The sequence below is a fragment of the Malaclemys terrapin genome, chromosome 5 (genome assembly GCF_027887155.1).
Source record: "Malaclemys terrapin pileata isolate rMalTer1 chromosome 5, rMalTer1.hap1, whole genome shotgun sequence".
NCBI classification, from domain to species: Eukaryota; Metazoa; Chordata; order Testudines; family Emydidae; genus Malaclemys; species Malaclemys terrapin.
The window spans coordinates 4135893-4158007 of record NC_071509.1 but is presented as its reverse complement, the minus strand read 5'-3'; the positions used below and the strand labels follow the sequence as shown (position 1 = coordinate 4158007).

Genomic DNA, 22115 nt, shown 5'->3' with positions numbered 1-22115 from the left:
TTGCAGGAGCCTGATTTGTCTTGCGTGCCCCCAAGTTTCACCTCACTTTAAAACGACTTGCTTACAAAACCAGACATCAAAATACCAAAGTGTCCCAGCCACACTAGTACTGAACAATTGCTGACGTTCTCATTTTTACCATCTAATTATAAAATCAGTCCATTGGAATATAAATATTGTACTTACATGTCAGTGTATTGTAGACAGAGCAGTATAAACAAGTCATTGTCTGTATGAAATTTTAGTTTGTACTGACTTCGCTGGTGCTTTTTATGTAGCCTGTTGTAAAACTAGGCAAATACCGAGCTGGTGTCGGAAGCAGGCCATGGCTCCCGGGGGAGGAGGGGGCACGGACAGGGGCAAGGGAGCCAAGGCTGGGGCCACAGCTGGAGGCGGGTCTGGGGCCAGGAGTGGGGCTGGTGCCGGGAACAGAGCTACAGCCAGGGGCCGGGTCCCGGAGTGGAAGCCGTGGCCGGGCTGCAGTCGGGTGCCAAGGCTGGGGTCAGGGCTGGGGATGGGGCCGGGAGTGGAGCTGCGGTTGGGGACAAGGACGGAGCAGAATTGGGGGCGGAGCGGGGCTGTGTGCGCCTCACAGTATGGCGACCACTGCTCTAGGCTGAGAGTAACTGAAATGATCCAGCGAACAGGGGCAGGCACGTCAGTTAAAACCGTTCCTAACATTTTGGAACTTCTCAGGCAAGATATCAGGAAGCTATTTTTCCTCCCTGGGTATCCTGCTGTTAATTGATTTATCTCGTCAGATTGACCTCACACTTGGTAACGTAACCCCCATCCTTTCATGTATTATACCTGCTCCTGTGTTTTTCACTTCCTACATCCGATGAAGGGGGTTCGAGCCCATGAAAGCTTATGCCCAAATACATTTCTTAGTCTCTAAGGTGCCACAAGGACTCCTCGTTTTTTTCCCTAGAAGTAATGCTGATTCTCTGAGTCATTCTCCAGGTATCATGAATAAAGAACACTCCTGGGCAGAAACCACACATGGCCCTGTCTGCTTTTTGTTCCTGCCTTCACCTAGACCAGATCGATGACTGGTGCCACACTGGGACACAGAAGTCAATACAAAGCCATTAGTGAGGACATATCTGGAGTCGCCGGAAGGGCACACCTGGAAGGCTGCAAAGAAGCTACAGTGACAATGGGCCACTATGAGAATGGACCCTCGACTTTGTTTCAGTAGCGAGTGGAGATGGTGGGGAATGGAAGGTGCAGTAGAGCGGGCGGCCGTGTAGACAGAGGGATCGGGAGCTACTGGCCAACCTAAGTGGTCATGTTTGGTCAGGGCTGGAGATATGGCTCCATGGAGATGACTGGGATATGAATGACCTAGGAGAACGTAGTCCATCTCCGGTGCCTATGGTTTGTCCCTTGGATCCGTATTTAGGCACCTACGTAACTTATTTGCGGGTGACAACAATAATGGCTTTACAATCCCAGAGCCTTTAAATTCCACCAAGCCGGCTCCAGTTTGAACCGTTAGCCCGACAGTGCTGGGAACACCATGCAAGCTGCTGTTTGAACTGCCCCGCAGCAGACAAGGGCCTGGATAATTTCTCCCTCTTCCCCCCACCCTCCGTCAACTTCCACATCTGCTAAGAAGGCCAGCCATAAACAGCACACGGAAGATCTGTGGGACAATGACAGGCAGGCATATGCCTCCCCATTGCCATGCTGGCTCTGGATGGAAACCTGCTTATACACTCTTATACCCCACACACTTCGTCGTCTGGTTCAGGATCCCTGACGCTCGCCTCCTGTCTTGGGCCAGCAGCAACTGTGTGAAAATTGCACGGCCGCCCGGAGAGGAAGTGGCTTTTCCGTCCTCCCTGTTCCAGCTTCCTGTGTGTGCCTGTTGCTGGCCTTTCCTTTGGGATAGGGAAAGCTGCGTCAGCTTTCCCATTTCCATGGGGCCAAAGCTAGGCAGTGTGATAACAGGGCCAGGCCGACAGGGGCGAGGTATTTCATTTTGCTGGCGTCTCTGAAAACCATCTCTACAATTTTGCACAGTCTTTCCAAAACAAGATGACGTGGTTCGTGGATGGGAAGCAGAAGCTACATGGCCTGTGGCTCACCCCGCCAAGCAAATGTCCCATTCACGGGGAATATGTCACATGCTTTACCCCTCCAAATATGGTGACCCCGTCACCCTGCCTTATCCCTCTAGTGTCCTCAACAAAGCCTTTTGTGCTTCTCTTTCCCATCTCAGCCTTGCAAAGACATGACTCACCCCAGCCACCTCCCCACCATCTGGAGACCAGCTGGGTCCCTACTGCAAACTCCCCGGAGGAAAAACCCCATTCCAGCAATGTGTGAGAGTTGCTTCCTCGGCCCGGCTGCATTTAAGCCGTCGAAAGGTTATGGTAGTGTTTGCTCCACAACCTCGTCAAATGACTGCGCGGTTGGGGGTGTTTTATTTAAGATCGAACTAAAGCCCGATTAGACCACACATGCTGCATCATGTCCTCAACTCACCCTACACCAGCCCTGGCCTAAGGCCCGGTTGTTCAGCTCTGTAGACGCTAAGGCCTCCTCCCTGTCCCAGCGTTTGCCTGCAGTCTCTGCGGCCGTGATGCAACCCGTTAGCTTTTCACCCTTTCCTTTTAACGCACCCACGGGGCTATTCCCCAGCACCTGTATAGATGCCCCTGTAGTCATATCCCCCCCACTGGGGGGATCGTGGTAGGTCTTGCATGCTAAGCAGGGCCAGGCCTGCTCAGTGCGTGAATGGGAACCCAACGTGCCGTGGGGGCAGTGATCAAATAGCATACAGTATGGGAGGGGGCGTGTTTGAGGGCTGGGCTTCCAGACTGACCCCCAATATCCCTGAGTCTCACTGTGAGGGAAGGCAATCCTGAGCCATAGGCGCACCATGCCACTGGCCCCACACAGTTCGGCATTGTGACTCTTTACATAAGAACAGCCAGACTGGCTCAGACCAATGGTCCATCCAGCCCAGCATCCTGTCTTCTGACAGTGGCCAGTGCCAGATGCCTCAGAGGGAATGAACAGGACAGGGCAACTATCGGGTGATCCGTCCCTTGTCGTCCACTCCCAGCTTCCGGCAGCTGGAGCTTATAGGGACACCCGGGCCATGGGTTTACGTCCCTGACCATCTTGGCCAATAGCCATTGGTGGATCTATCCTCCAACATGGAGAGCCATGTGCAATGATCTGAGGACCCCACCCCAGCACTTACCAGCCTCTGGGGTCTATCTGCTGGGTAAGTGGGATGGGTTCACTGCTCTCTTCTCCCCTGGGTGGGGCTAGCAAAGCCACCTGGGATTCCACTGAAATTTACCAGGAGCCAGCGGCTGGTGGCCAAACAAGGTGCACATTTTCAACAGTGAGAGTAATTAACCACTGGAGCAGCTTCCATCATTTGGAATCTGAGAATCGAGGTCCTTCTAAAAGATAAATGATCGCTCTGCCTCTCTTTTCTGATTATTGTTTTTTCTCCCTCCTTTACTATTGCTCTAGGCTTTGCTCCATCAGCAAATGTGGCAGAATGCGGTTACCCAGACTGAACTTGGCCTGGCCTCAAAAAACAACAACCCATGGTTGTCTCATTGCCAGTCCTGCTACAGTTAATCAAAATCCAACTCAGAAATGGCCGCCTGGGTGTCTTAATGCCACAAGAAAAGCAAACAGCCTGTTGCTTGCTTTAACCGAAGGTGGAATGTGATTGCAAGGCCCTAACCTGGGTGTTTTGGGTTAAGACTGGGAAAGGGCCTCTCCTGACCCAGCTCCATCCACCACTCCCCCTTAGAATAAGCAAGTAAGCCTTTTAAACTTGATTGGTGGGTGCTGATTGGCTACTGCCGCTCAGTGCCAGCTCTAGACCAAATGGCGTCCCAGGTAAGGAGAGTCTTTGGAGCCCTCACCCCACCCTTGGTTAAACTTTTGAATACCTTATTTTTTATTGCATTTGTAGTCAATTTCAATGTAGACTTTGATGCATGATTTGCATGCATGATTTAACCCTGTCATATTAGACGATAAAGTTGCACACTAGGATCGGTAAACCTGTATTTATTCATGCCATATATGAGCAAATAAACATTGTTTCCTGTAAGCTTATAGAAATTGAACTATGCACCAACATTGGGTGGACCAGTATTAAATAGCATTACCATGGGGCCCTTTAGCTCAACAGGTCACTTTTCTCGCCTTTGCCCTTGCGAACTGAAGCACAGCGTCTCATTAAATATGTCCTCTATTAGTCGCTGCTTACACTCTTCAAGTCTTAAAACACAAGTGCGCTTTCACAATTGCACAATGAAACAAGTTTCAGAGTGGCAGCCGTGTTAGTCTGTATCAGCAAAAAGTACGAGGAGTCCTTGTGGCACCTTAGAGACTAACACATTTATTTGAGCGTAAGCTTTCGTGGGCTAAAACCCGCTTCATTGGAAATGCATTCCATTGCATGCAGTGGAAAATACAGTAGGAAGATATATATACATAGAGAACATGAAAAAATGGGTGTTGTCATACTAACTATAATGAGAGTAATCAATTAAGGTTGGATATTATCAGTAGGAGATAAAAACTTTTGTAGTGATAATCTAGGATGGCCCATTTCCAACAGTTGACAAGAAGCTGTGAGTAACAGTATGGGAAAAATTAGCATGGGGAAATTAGTTTGTGTAATGACTCATCCACTCCCAGTCTTTATTCAAGCCCAGTTTAATGGTGTCCAGTTTGCAAATTAATTCCAATTCTGCAGTTTCTCATTGGAGTCTGTTTTTGAAGTTTTTTTGTTGGCGTATTGCGACTTTGAGGTCTGTAATCGAGTGACCAGGGAGGCTGAATTGCTTTCCGACGGGTTTTTGAATGTTATAATTCTTGACGTCTGATTTGTGTCCAGGAAACAAGGTTCACACTATCGCAGCTGGGCACTCACTTCACTTCACTTCGTTCTTATATCTCACTGACTGACTGGCGACGCCCCGCCTCTTGGATACCTGCGAGGGCCTGGCTGACAACACGCTAAGAGAGTCGAGGAAAATGTCATTCTCGGCAAGTCTGGAAGGTTCCATGAGATTCCACAGAGATCCAGAACATTCTAGGAGGTCAGCAAACAATGAATCCACCTATGGGATACCTGCAACATGTTACTTCGTTCTATTTTCCCTTTTGTCGTTCTATTTTCCCACAAAAACAGGGTGCTGAGCTCGGCACCCCAGGCAGTTGCATGGGTCACCTGTCTCTAAATCCAGCCCTGCTCCCAGTGCTTCTAGCCACTGAGACTTGTTGGTTCCATCAGTACCAGAGCTGGAGTGGCTTCTCTAGGCAGCCCTCGGAGGTCTAAACTCACTGCCCCTCTTTCCTAGCTGACCTTTTTCCTTCAGCCGAGTGTGTCAGGTGGCAGCTCCCCTGGAATACCCCTGCAAAATCACATTGCTTTCAGCACTGACTGCTCACCGCTCCCCCTGGACTAGTTCCTGCAGAACAGCTCCACCCCACACCCTGGGGGCAATAGTGTCTCAGTGAAGAGCACCCCTTGTTGAATCACCTGCAGTACCCTGTCCCTAGAACCACCCTGGGGCACTAAGATTAGCAGCCGCTCCATAAAGAGCGAGCCTACTGCGCCCCCTCGCACTAGACTGGGGGATGGATCAGTTGGTGCAGCACCTTCTCTGGAGGAACGCTGCCTCCTGAATCACCTTGCGGTTTGGTCACACACTTTCCATTTTAACCGGTAGGGTCAATTCCACCCAGCGAGCTGACATTTTCTCCTTCCTCTCTGAGCCTGTAATGAAATCACAGTCTGCATTTTCCACACTGAGACTGAATATCTTGGAAAGCTGCCCTGGGCCAGAAATAACCAGGAAAACTTTCCTGGTTTCAGAAAATATTTATAATAATAAAATAAATAAATAAATAATCATTAATAAAACCCCTAACTTGCCTGCCTACCCCTCACCCCAAAAGGGAAAACCTCTCTCACAAATACACACAAAAATCCTGGTGCCACAGTGTCTCATAAACAAACTCCAGGCTGGAGACCAGGGCCAGAACTCTGTGCCACCTAGATATTTTGGACAGGCGTACGGTTTCTTTCTCTGCCTCAGCGTAACAAGACATCGGAGCTCTCCTTGCATCCGTAGGCATGAACAGCTACACAGAGCCATAGAAGGGAAAGGTCATTTCCACTCATTGACATTCTGTCTGTCTCCCCAGTCCTCCCGTTCGAATGATATTTATATTTAAAGAGCATCAGCGTGGCTCGGAAAAGATTTTCCATCCGGCGGGTGTTCTGGGAAGAGGGGACTTTCACGCCTGGTGGGAAAGCAGTTTATTTTTTGCAGGCAAAATAACAGAACATTAATACACCTCCCACCGCTCAGCTACTCCATTGAATGGGCTGGCTGGTTTTCTAGGCATGCCATTGGCCCCTTCTACTCTGAGACCCCCTGCGACACATCCGTGTTGAGACAGCCACGCATTCAGTTACCCACTCCTGGGAGAGAGAAAGATACATCTGCAGATGGACTGAGACATCTTGGTGATGGGTGTGATGCACGTGTTTAGCGCAGCGGTTCTCAACCTATTTACCACTGTGGGCTGCCTATGCTGCTCTGTATGTGTTTTGTGGGCTGCATCAACACAATACACACACACACACACAACCTGTGTGGCCCTGAGGATGTCAGCTGTGTTCTGATTGGGCTGCAAGTGGCCCACGGGTTGAGAACCACAGATCCAGAGAGATAATTCTGGGTTTGTACAACAACGAGTGCAGTAGGTTTGTGGTCCAGGACTGGGACTTCTAGGTGCTACCTCAATACGAACAGATAATAAATAATAATATTTGTAAGTAAGCGTGGAAACCAATAGGTAGAGAGAATAGTTCTGTCAGTCTCCATTCCTGTTCAGTCCTTGGTCTCCCTACGGCGATAGACGACCAGGGAACCATCAGTAGCCAGCTGTTTGTGCGTCTTTGAAGGTGCAGAAGCCTGGGATGGGAACGGGGTCTCAGCCAAGTCTCTAGAAAGTGAATCCCTGTATCACAGCATGCAATACAGCATACTATGGGCTGGCCCAGTTGGGAGACCGGGGGTTGGCCCAATTGGCAGAGAACGGATTTCAGCCCAGGAAGGACACATGGGACTGGAGGGGTCTAATCTGCAGGGAAGTTGGGAGGGCCGAGCGGCTCTGAGCCTGGCCCGGGGGAGTTTTTGAGCTAAGTGAGGGAGGCGGGTTGGAGTCAGGTTCGTGGGTTGGGGGGAGAGGAGGTGTTTCTGAGTGCGGGAGTAGGGGCGGATATTGAATGGAGGGGACCATGGGGGCTGAGCTGGGAGGGGGCGGGGTGTAGGTTGGGGTCGACAGGTTTGCCTATGGGAGAAGGTTTTGAGTATTTTCAATGTGGTGGCTCTTTCTCAAAGATCTGGTGCCAGGGAAGAAACCTTGACTCTGTGATAGTACAGCAGCATGTAGGAACCCCATCCCAGGATCAGGGCCCCATTGTGCCTGGCCCCACACAGACCCATAACACGGAACGTACTCCCTGCCCCACGGAGCCCACCAGCTGCATGCCAGACAAAAGGCAACTGGGGACATAGCAGATAAACTGGGTTGTTGTGGGTTGGGTAAATGAGGCAACAGTCGAACAAACAAAGTTAGGCAGAAAGCAGCCATGCCTGTAAGAGCCGCTTGTCTGAACAGTCAGCCAACACTATTCCTGTAACTTCCTGTGGGAAAGGGACTTGAGGGGGACCTGACCTGCACTCGCTGCACAGAGCAGTCCTTCTCTTCCAGTGAAGGAACAGGCATTAGAGACCTCAGAGCCCAGGCTGGGTGAGCTGTCTGTTGGACTACAGTGGCTGTTATTGACTTCATGAGTGCTTTTGCTGCACTAGCCACCTAGGACAACAGTGTCATAAGGAACAACCCCGCAGTGGTTCGTTTAGGGCATTGCAATGAACTGACCAACAGCATGGAGGTGCGTGTGCCTCATTGGACCAATTTAGAAGTGCTCAACTGTGTGTCATAGGCCCTATACTGCTCAGAGCAACTCTCCTAAAGGGCAAGAGTTAGGGGTCCTGTGCCTGTGGGGCAGGAGGATCTGACTTCTGTCCCGGTTGTTGTAAATTCCTTCTCTGTACTTCAGCCAATGCCTGGCTTAAGACACTGGGCCTTGAGACTTTCCGGAATTGTGCTAACCTGAGCATTGGGGGGTGTGTGTGTGTGATGTGGAGAAGCAGGGATAAAATCACTAATCTCACTTACCCTCAGAATCTGAGCGGGACCTCAGAGCATAGACCAAACCACTCAGGCCTTAAACCATCAATGGTATCACCTTCCTTTCTTATTTTTCAGCAGAGCCTCCCTTCCGCTCCGATTGTGTCCCCACCGGGCTACCTCATCCACTGTCTGAAGTCTTCCATCATGTTCTATTCCCGGCATAATCCTTAAGACAACAAAGCATTTGATCTCTCTCCTTTGGGACGGCCAAGGGGATAAAAGGCAGGTCTCCTTGGCACATGCGGTGGAAAAGATCTCCTGCCAGGTAATCCTATTGTTCCTTCCCCACTCTACCTGATACAATCACATGGTGTTTGACTTGGAGATCCCAGACATTATAGGAGAACTGTGGAAATTCAGATTCATGCTAACGGCTCCAAACACATTAGTATTAAATTCTTATACAATCAAAACTGCCCCCAGAATAAAGCCAATGATCTACCTGATTTGGATGTTCTTGGCACCAGAACTAGGCTGCGATACGCCAACAACATCGAATTGTTCTAACACAAGAGGGTTTGTTTTTTTAATTTGTTAGGCTAGCCTGTTTGCCCTCTTGCCAGATGTTGTTAGTAATGCCCTGGCATCCCACCAGCTCGCAGCGCGGTTGGAGTTCATCCCAAAAATTCCCGTCAAAGAGATAGGTGTGCGGTCAGTGTTTCCCTGGAAGGACAGAAAGCTTCCCGAGGCCGTGTGTGAAAGAAAAGCAGATCCCAACCCCACCCTCTCACCGAAATAACGGTAGTTTTGCCTGAATATGGACTCGGGGAAATCTAAGTAAAGACCTCAGAGTCTGACCCATTCTTTTAGTGCCAGCAGTTATCCAGTCAAAGTTTATCCCTTGAGCTCCCTTATCTGCTTCACTTCCTACTCACCCCTTTTAAACCTCGGCTCTGCCCTGTGACAGGACTGTAAAAATAGCATTGTCCGTTCCAATATTTATTGCCCCTTCCTGACTCCAGATGAAGCATGCTCTGTTTTTTCTAGCTTTGCCAGGTCTGCAAATTCCCCTCGCCCCCCCCCCCCCCCCCCCCCCGCCCCAGGTGTCGAGCCGGGTTCCTTCTGGAACTGGCTGAAAGTTTCCAAAATGTGATATTGGGGGGAATGAAATGTTTCATTGAAATGTCCAAAGATTGAGGGTAAACAGCGGGCCCAGAATCTTTGTGCTGTTTCTCAATCAGCTGTAGAACTCTTGGAAAATATTTCCTACTGCCAAAGCTTGATGGCATTTTTTAAAATCAAAACTTTGAATTTTGGCCCCCCAAAAATAAAAAAAAAGGGATGAAATGTTCATGAAAATTTTCACAAATGTCCTGTTTTCAACCAGCCTCTAGTTCTCTCCTTCCGGTGCCTTCTCATTAGCATTAAAGGTTCTGGGGGCTAAATTAGGCTATTCAATGACATCACTTTCTTCAGACTATACCCTAGTGAAAGCCCATTGCCTTCGGCGTGTGCTCCCTCCCCACAGCGATGTTGACTTTGTGGGACTCACAGAATCAGGGAATAATTTGTATCACCAACGTGAACATCTCTGACTGAATGCCCCAGGTGTGATGGGCAAGAAGGGGCCACTTTTACACTGCCTCTGTTCCAGCTGGAGGAATGTTGACTCGAGTAGCAATGGGGTTTTGCCTAGAGCTAGGTAACGCACACTCACCAGTGGGTTACAGTTAGATAAGTGACATCCGTTGTTGCTACGGTTAGGACAGCCATATCTGTACCATTAGAGCCAAGATACTGCTGGTGCCTCTCTTTCTAGGTCTGATTCTTGCTGAATCAGTGTTACTCTAGCTTTTATTTTGTGACACCCACATATAATCAGCTGTAGTTGGGGTTTGTAAAAGTGCCCACCTCCAGCTGAGGTTCTCAGGCCTCTTTAAAGATCCCAACCTACAGGGACATCCCACATGGGGATCTTCTAGAGTGGGTCCAAGGGAAGAGATGTTTAGTTGGGATGTAAAGGAAAATTTCCTGACACATTCTGTTGGCCTGTGGAACAGTCTTCCACTGGAAGTGCTGGAAAACCCAGCACATTTAAGACAAGACACGACGAACCACTAAGAATCAAAACATCAGATCCAACCAACCCCGAATTTGGAAAAAAGTTTATAGCTGGGTCTGACCTTCATGAGAGACTCCTGGCTTTAACAGGAACCAACCCAAAAGACTGGCTCATATGTCTTTCTGAAAGACACAAATCCACCCAGAAGCTATTGGGCTCCAGGCAGTAATCACTGGATGATACTCTATGGCCTATGTTTTGCAGGAAGTCAGATTTAGAAGATCACAGAGGTCCTTCAAATCTATGAAAAACCCAAATCCAACCACTCTTGAACTTTGGAAGAGTTTGGATCCAGACTGATGTTTTGTCTCCGCCCCAGTGATGGAAAACACACCGTAGCAAACAATCTTGTAATGTGGAAGAAAAGGCAGGATACCCTAATCTGTATTTTCTGTGTCTAATGCATATTATTCTCTGCATTAAAAAAAGTGTAGATTAAGCTTAAAGTCTTGAAGATGGCACTGTGCAGATCTCACAAATTTCAGAGGTTCCAGTTCAGATAAGCATCCACTTTGAATGTTTATCAGAGTTCAGCTGAATTGGATCCAAACCTCTTTGATCAAGAAATCAGGCAGGAAATATTTTGCAATGTCCAGTACTTCCCGGATTCAGGGAGCCAGAAATTCCACAAGAACAGTTCTTTCTCATGGGTTTTTTTTTGGTTACTTTTGCTCCTGGCCCCAACTGAAATTGGCAACTGCAGAATCAAAGTGGAAAAAAAAGTGGCCCAAGCACATTTGATTTCTGTCCCCTTTATGTCTCCACTGTCTCTGCTCTGCAGTGTGTAGCAGCTGCACCAGGTTCAGCAACTGGGTCTCTACCGGAATTGGTGAAAACTCAGTAGGTCTTAATGGGAGTATATCGTTTTCCTTTAGTGCTCGTGACTGTGATGGGCTGTTAACAGTCAGACTTTGTCTTGGGCAGGCTGCATAGCTGATAAAAAAAAAATCATCTGCAATTTTTTCCAGTGGGAAATAGTGGGGGGGAAAGAATCTGCTAAAAAATGCCACACTGAAAAATGTCTGTGTGAGAACCAGTTTTAGCACAAGCTTACCCCCGCGTGAATGGACACACAAATGAACACACATGTATAAAGAGGCATGCACGTGTCCACACATGTTGGCGCACACACATCCGACATACATACGCATGCTCCATTGTAGGTGGCGAGAGAGTACCTGACTGCACTCCGATGCCAAAGAGATTGGGGACCGTACCTGAGGACAGGACTCCACAAAGCAACGCTCCCTTTATATTTTCTAACAGCAGTGCACGCACTGTAAAACGCTTCCACCTACCATTTAAACCCAGCCAGAGTTTAAAGAGAAAAGCACGGTGGTTAGCACAGCTGGCGAACAGCTTTGATTCAGAGATTTATAGAGTTTAAGGCCAGAAGGGACGATTAGATCATCTAGTCTGACCTCCTGTCTTGCACAGGCCATAAAATTTCACCCTGTATTGAGTGAATACCCCTGGATTGAACATTTCACCCGGTGTTGAGTCAATACCCCTGTACTGAGCCCAATAGCTTGTGTTTGACTTAAGTATCACTTTCGGAGTGGGGTGGGAACGAAGGATGCTGCATTAGTTGCAGGGTCTGACTGTCTGCACTGGCGATGTGCGTTTCCCTGCCTACACACTTACGTAGTACGCATTGCCATGGTGATTGAGCATCCCACAGGTCTGCTGGCTCCGTGCGGAGGAAGGATAGTCATGTGATTAAGGTGCTAGACGGGAAGCCAGGAGATTGGTGTTCAGTGCCTGGCTTTGCTGCCAGCTGGGTGGCCATCATCTCTGTTGGCCTCATTCAGCGCCCCATGGAACCAACCAAGAGACTGCCGGAGGGTGGCTCTACGCTGCAAGCAGAAGCGTGACTGCAGCAGGTGGACAGTTACCTGAGCTAGCTTTGATCTAGCTAGCACAGATCCCAGCAGTGACGGCTGGAAGACGCGGGGTCGGTACTTGAGCGGCTAGCCCACGCTGCTGCGACTTCCCTGCCATTGGTATTTGGGTTAGCTAGATCAAAGCTCGCTTGGGATGACGTGCCGATTGCAGGGTAGACACACCCTTGGACTTCAGCGGGCTTTGACTGAGGCCCTCTGTGCTTACAGAGGGGGATGATACTACTTCCCCACAGGGGGGCTAGGAGGAGGGTTGCCACCTTTCTAATTGCTGGTAACTGGCCCCCCGCCGAGGACCCGGCCCTGCTCCGCCTCTTCCCCCAAGGCCCCGCCTCTGCTCCGCCTCTTCCCCCAAGGCCCCGCCTCTGCTCCGCCTCTTCCCCCAAGGCCCCACCCCCATCACTCCCTCCTCTCTCCCCCTCCCGCCGTCGCTTGCTGAATCGTCTTCACCTCTCCCCCCGTCTTCCTAGCTGGGCTCCCTCTGCTCCCGGGCTGGGACGGGAGCTGCTGCAGCCGGAGAAGGAACCTGCCTGGCTGAGCAGGGCGGGTTAATGACCCAGCGCCTCCCCTCTGACTGGACCCTGCCAGGTCTCCTTTTTGATCGAAAGCCGGGCAGCTGGTAACCCTAAATGGCACCCAGACACAGAAGCCAAACATCGGATTGTCCAAGTAAAAACCGGACGGGTGGCAGCCCTAGGTAGGAGGATAAATCCACCAATGACTCAACAGCTCCGGTGCCTCAGGGATGAGCACCATAAACAAACCTAAATAATCCCCCCTCCTATAGTATTGTAGCATCTCACAAGCTTTAATTCTGTGAGGCAGGGAAGTGCTCTTATCCCCATATTCCAGATGAGGTCCCCAGAAGTTAAGTGACTGCCCAAGGTCAAACAGGAAGGCTCTAGCAAAGAGGGGAAATGAACACGGCTTTCCCCAGGCCCAGGCTAACATCCTCACCTCTAGCCTATCCGTCCACTCCTGCCCTCTGCAAGAAGAACACAGTTCTGGCCCAGCTGTTTGGTTTAATACAGCTCGGGCTTCTTTCAAGGAGATCGAGCCGAAGGCTTGATTTTCAACACGCTGCACAATGTGCAGGCAGCCAGGAGCCTCGAAGACGGGGGTTGTTTTTTTCAAAATGTCTCTCTCCGAGTTATGTTTAGGGACTCTGTGGTTTGGGGGGCCGCCAGCCCAGGACCCGTTAGCTAGCGCACCTCAGTAGGAAACAGATACAGCACCAATAACAAACACAGCTTAGTGGTTAGACCTTTCCAGGGACCGGAGATTGGAAACGACATTGGATTGGAGGTTTCATTGCGAGCCCAAGATAATCCGGCTCCGAAACACGCTGTGCTTTTGCTGGGTGCTCTTCCAGTAAATGATGGGGCGAGGGCTTTTATTTTTGTCCTGCTATGCTGGAAAGGACACTCCCATGTTGGAGACCTGGGTTCCTTTCCACCCATCACTCAAATCCAAGGGAACAGAACGGGCAGAAGTTTTGCAATTAAACCTTGCTCATTGGCTTCATTAAAATAGGCAGGATTCATAGGAACACAGCTCTGGGGCACTGAGTCCAGTACCCTGCTATTTTAGGCAACCCTGTCATTTCATCCTGTTCATAAACTTATCAAACTCCGTCTTCCAGCTAGTTACATTGTTTGCCCCCCCTCCTCCTACTGGTACGTTGTTCCAAGACCTCTCACATCTTCTGGTGGACCTAGATAAACCTCGGGTGCTTGGACTGGTGGGTAAAGGAGAGGGAAGTGTGGGGAGCTTCAGGGCTTAGAGGAGCTCCCCTCCATAGGATGGTTTGGGTTGGGCCTGTGGTACTGGCTTGGCAGGATTTGGGGGGGGGGGGGAGGGATTTGGGATACAAGCATCACTGGGGTGGGGATGTTGGTTTGAAAAGGGCTGAAGAATGTGGGGAGAATGTGGGGCCAAACCATCAAATTGCTCCTGCTAATGAGAACAAAGCGGAGGCTGGTCCCCCTTCCGCCCCCGACATTAGATGAGGCCATTGAAAACCCCCCTGGGGCATTTCCTAACAGGAGTTTGGAAAGGGGATTGTAAGCCCTCCTGCATGAGGATCGGAGTCAATCTCTACCTCTTGGGGGACAGGAGGTGCTTTCCCCAGATTACCTCAGACCTGCCAGCTGCAGGACCTTCCTCCGGAGCAGTTGGCTCTGGCTACTGCCGGAGACAGGACGTGGGAGTAGACAGGCCTCGGTCTGACTCACCACGGCACCCCTTATGTCCTGGTGAACTCTCCGGGGGTGAAAGGACGGGGAGTGGAAAGAACAGACTAGACATGGGATGTGCCAGCACAATGCAAGCCCACCCTCTCACCCAGCCTCGTCTGTGCCTGCCGGGGGTCAGCTCCCAACTCTACCAGCCACGGAGAACACAAGCACTTCCCTCTAGGCCTACAGAGGCCCAGTTGTCTCTTGGCGGGTTAGCACTAGGTACACCCCAATGCCTGAGCCCTCAAAGCGTGTCCCTGGAGGTGCAGCCCCTATCGTACTGGACATCCACACGTCCGCAGAAGGGAAAAGCGATGACCACACCCACCTTGTCTCTCTCACCTCCTGGGACCGACACGGCTACATCACTGCAAACTCACAGTCTGCACAGATTCGCTGCCCCCAAAGACCCAGTTCATCGGGCCCACCTCAGCTCCCCGCTCCGCTGAACCCACAGCCCTTAGACGTGCTCGTCATGGAAACAAGCAAAAGTTTCTTTAACCAAGTTCCGAGAGTCGAGTGATAGTGAGGAGACGGGTTGGAACCAGACGGTTACATATGAAATAAAACCAGAACATGTGTTCTAGAGCCTAGACTTACTTAACCAGATACTTTCATGTCTCGCCCAAAGTCCTTCCAGCATTTTACAGCCAAGCTTGGCCGTGATCTGGGAAAGAGTCCCACCCTTCAGTCCCGCCAGCTCTAGACGTCCGGTGCTACAAAGATTTAGACTAAAGCCACAAGATTTGCTCCAACCACAGTAGCAGGCTCTCCCATGCAACAACAGGACCACACTGAACAACCCAGCTGCTACGGCAAAGAACCGAGAGCCACTTGCAGAAGGCCCGGCGCTGAGGAGACGCATGGGGCCATACCTAATCTCCTTATCTAGGGCTCCTATTGGGTCTCCCCTAAGATTTCCAGGGCTTCCTGGTTCTGCCCAGGCCTGCCAGTACGTTTGGGCTCAGCCTGTCTCATGATATTTTGGTTCTTACCCGTTCAGAACCTCAGACAAAGCCCAGTTCTCGCTGAATTCCAAACATGGAGGGTAGAGTCCTAGCCCCAGGGACATCACTGAGTTTTTATGATGTCCAGTTTTGCCAGCTTCTGTTCTAGTCTAGTCTCTTGCCGCTTGGATTTTGCGGTGAGGGGAGGGGGCTGTAGGGGGCATGTTTTGGATCAAACAGATTTTCTGGTGCGTGTCCACAAAGGAAATCATTTGTGATGCTGGGCAAGCTAACGAGGCACTGACAGGAAAGTCGGTTGCCTGGAGAGCCACTTACAGTCTCTCCCTCCTGCACTTTGCTTCCGAGTGGCTCCATCAGAGCAGCGGAGAGCTCGGTCCAATTCTAACTACCCCAGAGGCTTTGCATTTCCTCCCTCTTCAGGTAGCTGCCTGTCATTAGAAAGACTTCCCCTGTAATGAGGAGAGAAAGCACCTGCTCCGGGCCTCTGTGCGAAAACGCACGTGGAGGATGGAAAGAACACATGAGATAAAGGATCATGCAGAGCATACGTAGTCCAGCAAGCATCACACCGTTGTATGCGTCACATGATCCATGCACAAGCTAAGGCTACGTACTTAGAAACAGGTGTCTTCACTAGGAATAAAAGTGTGTTTTTAACCTATTAACAAAGCTGTCTTCAAATCCTAGCGAAGGCAAGGCAGGTGTACTTTTAACCCATGTTAACTGGTCAAGGTGAACCCTAGAGGGGAGGGTGCATAGGAGTTACACTCTCTGGTCTACCCTGGTATTTGAAAGCAGTGTCCCAGATGGCTAAGAAGAACTGAATTGCTAGAGTGGGGCTTCGAGTGTATTTCACAACCTTAGGGAGATATGGAAGTCCTGGCACAGTCAGGGAACTATGATGCGATTGGAATAACAGAGACTTGGTGGGATAACTCACATGACTGGAGTACTATCATGGATGGATATAAACTGTTCAGGAAGGACAGGCAGGGCAGAAAAGGTGGGGGAGTTGTGCTGTATGTAAGAGAGGAATATGACTGCTCAGAGCTCCGGTATGAAACTGCAGAAAAACCTGAGAGTCTCTGGATAAAGTTGAGAAGTGTGAGCAACAAGGGTGATGTCGTGGTTGGAGTCTGCTATAGACCACCAGACCAGGGGGATGAGGTGGATGAGGCTTTCTACTGGCAACTAGCAGAAGTTGCTAAATCGCAGGCCCTGGTTCTCATGGGAGACTTTAATCACCCTGATATCTGCTGGGAGAGCAATACAGCGGTGCACAGACGATCCAGGAAGTGTAGGGGACAATTTCCTGGTGCAAGTGCTGGAGGAACCAACCAGGGGCAGAGCTTTTCTTGACCTGCTGCTCACAAACAGGGAAGAATTACTAGGGGAAGCAAAAGTGGATGGGAACCTGGGAGGCAGTGCCCATGAGATAGTCGAGTTCAGGATCCTGACACAAGGAAGAAAGGAGAGCAGCAGAATACGGACTCTGGACTTCAGAACAGCAGACTGACTCCCTCAGGGAACAGATGGGCAGGATCCCCTGGGAGAATAACATGAAGGGGAAAGGGGTCCAGGAGAGCTGGCTGTATTTTAAAGAATCCTTATTGTGGTTGCAGGAACAAACCATCCCGATGTGTAGAAAGAATAGTAAATATGGCAGGCGACCAGCTTGGCTAAACAGTGAAATCCTTGCTGATCTTAAACCAAAAAAGAAGCTTACAAGAAGTGGAAGATTGGACAAATGACCAGGGAGGAGTATAAAAATATTGCTCAGGCATGCAGGAGTGAAATCAGGAAGGCAAATCCCACTTGGAGTTGCAGCTAGCAAGAGATGTTACGAGTAACAAGAAGGGTTTCTTCAGATATGTTAGCAACAAGAAGAAAGTCAAGGAAAGTGTGGGCCCCTTATTGAGGGAGGCAACCTAGCAACCGAGGATGTGGAAAAAGCTAATGTACTCAATGCTTTTTTTGCCTCTGTCTTCACCAACAAGGTCAGCTCCCAGACTGCTGCACTGGGTAGCACAATATGGGGAGAAGGTGACCAGCCCTCTGTGGAGAAAGAAATGTTTCGGGACTATTTAGAAAAACTGGACGTGCACAAGTCCATGGGGCCGGATGCGCTGCATCCGAGGGTGCTTAAGGAGTTGGTGGATGAGATTGCAGAGCCATTAGCCATTATTTTTGAAAACTCATGGCGATCGGGGGAGGTCCCAGATGACTGGAAAAAGGCTAATGTAGTGCCCATCTTTAAAAAAGGGAAGAAGGAGGATCCGGGGAACTACAGGCCAGTCAGCCTCACCTCAGTCCCTGGAAAAATCATGGAGCAGGTCCTCAAGGAATCAATTATGAAACACTTAGAGGAGAGGAAAGTGATCAGGAACAGTCAGCATGGATTCACCAAGGGGAAGTCGTGCCTGACTAACCTATTTGCCTTCTATGATGAGATAACTGGCTCTGTGGATGAGGGGAAAGCAGTGGATGTGTTATTCCTTGACTTTAGTAAAGCTTTTGATACGGTCTCCCACAGTATTCTTGCCGCCAAGTTAAAGAAGTATGGGCTGGATGAATGGACTGGAAGGTGGATAGAAAGCTGGCTAGATCGTCGGGCTCAACGGGTAGTGATCAATGGCTCCATGTCTAGTTGGCAGCCGGTTTCAAGCGGAGTGTCCCCAGGGTCGGTCCTGGGGCCAGTTTTGTTAATATCTTTATTAATGATCTGGAGGATGGTGTGGACTGCACTCTCAGCAAGTTTGCAGATGACACTAAACTAAGAGGCATGGTAGATACACTGGAGGGTAGGGATTGGATACAGAGGGACCTAGACAAATAAGAGTATTGGGCCAAAAAAAAACCTGATGAGGTTCAACAAAGGACAAGTGCAGAGTCCTGCACTTAGGATGGAAGAATCCCATGCACTGCTACAGACTAGGGACCGAATGGCTAGGTAGCAGTTCTGCTGAAAAAGACCTAGGGGTCACAGTGGACGAGAAGCTGGATATGAGTCAACAGTGTGCTCTTCTTGCCAAGAAGGCTGACGGCATTTTGGGCTGTATAAGTAGGGGCATTGCCAGCAGATCGAGGAACGTGATCGTTCCCCTTTATTCGACATTGGTGAGGCCTCATCTGGAATACTGTGTCCAGTTTTGGTCCCCACACTATAAGAAGGATGTGGAAAAATTGGATAGAGTCTAGCGGAGGGCAACAAAAATGATTAGGGGTCTGGAGCACGTGACTTATGAGGAGAAGCTGAGGGAACTGGGATTGTTTAGTCTGCAGAAGAGAAGAATGAGGGGGGATTTGATAGCAGCCTTCAACTACCTGAAGGGCTGTTCCAAAGAGGATGGAGCTCGGCTGTTCTCAGTGGTGGCAGATGACAGAACAAGGAGCAATGGTCTCAAGTTGCAGTGCGGGAGGTCCAGGTTGGATATTAGGAAAAACTATTTCACTAGGAGGGTGGTGAAACACTGGAATGCATTACCTAGGGAGGTGGTGGAGTCTCCTTCCTTGGAGGGTTTTAAGGCCCGGCTTGACAAAGTCCTGGCTGGGATGATTTAGTTGGGAATTGGTCCTGCTTTGAGGAGGGGGTTGGACTAGATGTCCTCCTGAGGTCCCTTCCAACCCTGATATTCTATGATTCTATGTGGTACCTATCACCAGAGCATCCAAGAGCCACGCAGTCTTTAATGTATTTAAATCCCCATTTTATAGATGGAAAACTGAGGCACAGAGAGACTAAGGCCCAGATCCTCAGAAGTATTTAAGTGCCTAATTCCCATCGGTTTCAAAGGGAGTTAGGTGCCTAAATGCCTGTGGGAATCTGAGCCTACATGACTTGCCCAAGGCGTCACAGGGGCAGAATAGGGAGTTGAACCCAGATCTTCTAGCGCGTCACCCTAACCACTATGCCATGCTGCCCACTCAGTTTCTGACAGTAAGCTGTCGCTCTTTCATTAGCAGAACTAAGTGAATAATTTTCTCAGAAAAATGTCACTGATTTTTCAAATCACCAGCCTAGGATTTGCTCGCGTTTGTTACTGGAAATGATTCCCAGAACAGCAATAGTTTTCTTGGTCTGCAACTCATTAGTGAGACTCCAAAACTCCAGCTGCACTGGGTGGTTTTCCAGAGGCATGAAGGGCTTATGTGGTATCCAGAACATAAGAATGGACCTACCGGGTCAGACCAAGGGTCCATCTAGCCCAATATCCTGTCTTCCGACAGTGGCCAGTGCCAAGTGCCCCAGAGGGAATGAACAGAACAGGGAATCATCAAGTGGTCCATCCCCTGTCGCCCATTCCCAGCTTCTGGCAAACAGAGGCTAGGGACACCATCCCTGCCCAGCCTGGCTAATAGCCATTGATGGACCTATCCTCCACGAATTTATCTAGTTCTTTTTTGAACCCTGTTATAGTCTTGGCCTTCGCACCATCCTCTGGCAAGGCGTTCCACAGGTTGACTGTGCATTGTGTGAAGAAATACTTCCTTTTGTTTCTTATAAACCTGCTGCCTATTAATTTCATTTGGTGACCCTAGTTCTTGTGTTATGAGAAGTAGTAAACAACACTTCCTTATTTACTTTCTCTACACCAGTCATGATTTTATAGACCTCTATCATATCTCCCCTTAGCTGTCTCTTTTCCAAGCTGAAAAGTCCCAGTCTTATTAATCTCTCCTCATACGGAAGCAGTTCCATACCCCTAATCATTTTTGTTGCCCTTTCCCAAGTCCAATATATCTTTTTTGAGATGGGGCGACCACATCTGCACACAGTATTCAAGATGTGGGTGTACCGAAAAAGAATGGCTCAGGTTTGGGAATCTCCTTCACATCCTCAACCATGAAGACCGATGCTAAGAATTCATTTAGTTTCTTTGCAATGGCCTTATCGTCCTTGAGGGCTCCTTTAGCATCTCGATCGTGCAGTGGCCCCACTGGTTGTTTAGCAGGCTTCCTGCTTCTGATGTACTTAAAAAAAAAATTGCAATTACTTTTTCAGTCTTTGGCTAGCTGTTCCTCATTCTTTTTTGGCCTTCCTAATTGTATTTTTACACTTCACTTGCCAGTGTTTATGCTCCTTTCTATTTTCCTCACTAGGATTTAACTTCCACTTTTTAAAGGAGGCCTTTTTGCCTCTCACGGCTTCTTTTACTTCGCTGTTTAGCCACGGTGGCTCTTTTTTGGTTCTCTTACTATGATTTTTAATTTGGGGTAGACATTGAAGTTGAGCCTCTATTATGGTGTCTTTAAAATGTTTCCATGCAGCTTGCAGAGATTTCACTGCCCCCTTTAATTTCTGTTTAACTAACCTCCTCATTTTTGTGTAGTTCCCCTTTCTGAAATGAAATGCTACAGTACTTCTCCGATGGGACACCATGGACAGGGTAATTCTTAGAATCAGGCTTCTGGGCGGGGGGGGGGGGAGAGCGCGGGGGGAGACAACTCATGTCTAGGAAGTCCAAATTCCCCAGTTCCCCGGTTCTTTTTCGAAATTCACTTAGCAATGCTGCATCTATGAACATTCGAGCCTGGAAACTCATTTGCCGGAGCATTTGTGGGAATCTAACGCAACGAGCTTTAGACCCCAGAGGGAGAGAATTTATTAATTAAAAAAAAACCCCACACAGCACATGTATACACTACTACATACACATCCATTAAGAAAAATCACACACACAACGGTGCTTTTGTGGAACCCACTGGTTAATGCGTGCTACAGGGCCACCTGTATCCATGCTGCAGAGCACATGTCTGTTACAGCCTAAGGCTACCATATGTCTGGGTTTTCCTGAACATGACCTCTGTTTTGATCCTCTGACCTCCATCCAGGTGGATTTTTTAAATTAGAACAAGTGTCTGTGATTTTGGCATTGCCACTCTTACTTCTGTGCTGCTGCTGGCGGCGGCCTTCAGAGCTGGGTCACCAGCGGCTACGGGCCAACCGCCCAGCTCTGAAGGCAGCGGTGCCACCAGCAGCAGTGCAGACGTAAGCATGATAGAAAGAAACTGTACAGTAGAAACTGTAACCCCTCCCCAGTCCAGTTTCTGTCCCTCCCGTCCCCATCCCTGCCCCTCCAGCTTTCCTCCCTCCCTCCCCCCGTCAGTGTCCTCTATTTGAGAGCTTGACATATGGTAACCCTATTACATTCCCAGCTATAAACCTGAGCTTTTAGATCAAGCAGTGGAAATCCCGGGTGGCCATCCCCTACACAACCTCTACCCTCAACTCCCCTGCACATGCTTGTGTGAATAGGTACATAGTGCCCTGATACAAGCACACATTTTTCCACACCGGTGCATGGTCACTCACAATGGCACACTCATCCACACACACGCTCTCCTACCACTACTGACAGGGGCCGCACACACATTCAGTACAGGTACATATGACCGCTCTCTCACCTACACAAAGGCCAACCCACTGCTGCAGGGAGTGGTGCCGGTGGCCCAGTAGGTGGCGCTCTTCTCTCTCAGCCAGTACTGAAGTAATGACCCAGTGGGTCGTTAGAGGGCCTTGCGCTATTGGAGGGGCTGGCTTAGGAAGTTGTAAAGCGCAGGCCCTTGTGATCAAAGCAACAACTCATGGCATTATTTGCAAGCATAGGGGTATTTACCCATTTCCTGGCCTCATTCCTATCTAAGCAATGAGCGTGCGGTGGACCTGGCCTTCCCTCTGTAC

At 49.5% G+C, this 22115-nt stretch overlaps 1 long non-coding RNA gene across 4 annotated transcripts in view; it reads left to right on the top strand.

Moving 5' to 3' along the window:
- LOC128838221 (uncharacterized) overlaps positions 1 to 10584 on the top strand; it is a 44010-nt gene extending 33426 nt beyond the window's left edge. For 3 of the 4 annotated variants that reach the window (XR_008445125.1, XR_008445123.1, XR_008445124.1), the window contains 3 exons: positions 4886 to 5090; positions 8341 to 8530; positions 10532 to 10584. This is a non-coding gene — a long non-coding RNA (uncharacterized LOC128838221). The remainder of the gene's footprint in view (positions 1 to 4885; positions 5091 to 8340; positions 8531 to 10531) is intronic. The other variant, XR_008445126.1, reaches the window with a different exon arrangement.
- The last annotated feature ends 11531 nt before the right edge of the window (positions 10585 to 22115 follow it).